The sequence below is a fragment of the Piliocolobus tephrosceles genome, chromosome 17, assembly GCF_002776525.5.
Source record: "Piliocolobus tephrosceles isolate RC106 chromosome 17, ASM277652v3, whole genome shotgun sequence".
Lineage (NCBI taxonomy): Eukaryota > Metazoa > Chordata > Mammalia > Primates > Cercopithecidae > Piliocolobus > Piliocolobus tephrosceles.
The window spans coordinates 30,711,319-30,713,985 of record NC_045450.1 but is presented as its reverse complement, the minus strand read 5'-3'; positions in this window follow the sequence as shown (position 1 = coordinate 30,713,985).

Here is a 2,667-nt window from a genome sequence, read left to right as displayed (position 1 = left end):
AGGAACTGACAGCCAGTGGCACACAAATCCAGCACCTCCATCTCCATTTACTCTGTTAGGCTATACATGGGGAACCACACACATGGCTATGTGGCACCGAGAAAGTCAAGGTCTTTTTAGGAGGTGACATCAACAATGACACAAACACATCATGCTGCAACTGAAGTCAGGGAACCAGACTACCAGACTCCTAGGGCTGAGCAGAGATGTCAGACTTTGGAGGAATTTGGGAACTTTTTTTTTTTTTTAGATGAGTCCCACTCTGTCACCCAGGCTGGAGTGGAGTGGCATGATCTCGGCTTACTGAAAGCTCCACCTCCCAGGTTCACGCCATTCTCCTGCCTCAGCTTCCCAAGTAGCTAGGACTACAGGCACCTGCCAACATGCCTGGCTAATTTTTAGTATTTTTAGTAGAGATGGTGTTTCACCTTGTTAGTCAGGATGGCCTCCATCTCCTGACCTCATGGTCTGCCCGCCTTGACCTCACACTGGGGACTTTTATTTTAGATTAGCATCACCACTGGAAACCCAGGGCCTGTTTCTCTCCAGTTCACTACTGCTTGGGCAGCAGCTCCAACTGCTTGAAAAGGCAAAGAGATGGTGAGAGAGAGAAAAAAGAGGCCAAATTCATCCTTTGATAAGGAGCTCACTCCTGTGATAAGGTCATTCACCTCTTTACAAAACCAGATCCCTCCTGGTCTCATCACAGCTCATTAGGCCCCAACTCTCAACAATGTTACACTGGAGATTGTTTCTAACCCATAAACTTTGGGGAACACATTTAAACCACAGCAACCCCTCTACCCAAGCTCCTGTGGACAGTATGCTTTGCCACTGTGGCTGTAATACCATTGGCTTTCTTTCACCCTGGAAAATCTTTACCAAAAACCCTCTTGGTTGAGCATGGTAGCTCACACCTGTAATCCCAGCACTTTGGGAAGCCAAGGCATGTGGATCACCCGAGGTCGGGAGTTCAAGACCAGCTTGACCAACATGGAGAAACCCCATCTCTACTAAAAATACAAAATTTGCCAGGCATGGTGGCATACACCTGTAATCCCAGCTACTCAGGAGGCTGAGGCAGGAGAATCACTTGAGCCTCAGAGGCAGAGGTTGTGGTGAGCTGAGATTACACCATTGTACTCAAGCCTGGATAATAAGAGTGAAACTCTATTTCAAAACAAACAAACAAACAAAACCATTTGACCTACAATGACTCCTCTGGGCTCCTTGTCTGTCTCAACGTTAGTTCACATAGAAGGGACCTAGACCAACAAGAAACAAAATGCACAATTCGCTTATCCTGCTTGACATGAAGCAGCTGAAAAATGGCTAAATAATGCAAATTGTACTAAAAATTCTTAAACAAGAAGAGATTCTTAAACAAGGTAATTAGAAAACATTTGCTGACCCTGTAAGCTCTCTAGAGCCCTTCCATGACATTCCTGAAGTCCCCTCCCAGCATTTCTCTGTATCTTTCTTTCTCAAACCGTCCCCTGCATGTCTCACCCCTAGTCCTTCAGCTCCCTAGAGGCGTCAGGCTCATCAGGTCTCTCTCTCCTGTATGTGAAGTCAGGGATACAGCCATACTTGTTTCCAAGTGAGGCCAACAGGAGAGATAACACTTAATGACTTGCTATCACCAAAGACGCTACTGACCCCAGGAGGTAAGGGAAAGGTTTATGGAGCAATTGAAAACTTTTCTGGGAAAATACTCTCTGGGACTGTCTGACTTATTTCAAGTTATCCCTATTCAAGGAGCCTGAAGTTGCCTCCCATTAGTTTGAAAAAGCCATATGTTCCACCACCCTGGAAAATCATTAAAGGTCTCAGACTTCCTCTGATTCCCATCAGAAACTGAGCAAAGTATGGAAAAAATTACTAGGTATTACCCCTCAGTACTATCTCACTAAAATTGATTGGTAATGCGTTAAAAATTATAAACCACAAAGGGCTGAAACTGGTTAACCACCACCATCAATTACAAACAACATGGAAGAACATTTGGGGCTGGACCTGACTTCCCAAGCAGCTTCTGTTCTGGCCACTAACTAAACAGCCAGAGACCAGAACTGCATGACATGTCTCTGAATAAAATTAATTGGTAAAGGCAAATATATCCAAACTGCAGATATTAGTCCAGCATTCTGAAAACAGTATTTTTTTAATAAAAAGGAAAATAAACAGCACAAGTTTATGGTATTTCAATTAAAATAGAAAAACCTAGAAAATGTAATAAATAGCAAGTTCTGAAACTGGGCTCCCACTGACTGGGACACTTGCTGGCATTATCATAAAAGGGGACACTGGGCCTGAGGTTGCCAGGACACCAAGAAGAGAGAAAATCTTGAGTCCCCACCTCACCAGGAAATGATTGACACCACTCCAAGAAAAAAAATGTCCAATGCCCTCAACCGCCACTAACCTGTAAGGGGAAAAACCTAATTTTCTCTTCCCTTCCTCAGGGCCACTGCAAATTGCCAGTGGTAGGTTTTTATAATTTGCCTCATGGCTTGCCTCTGTCTCAATCTCTTAATATTTATATGAGGTTCCTGAAAGCTAAGCACAACTTTCTTTTCAGCTCTGCCCCCCAGTAAATTTGTCAGGAAGAGATCATCTCACCACTGGGGTATCAAGTTCACTGTGCCCTCAGGGGACTCCTTACAC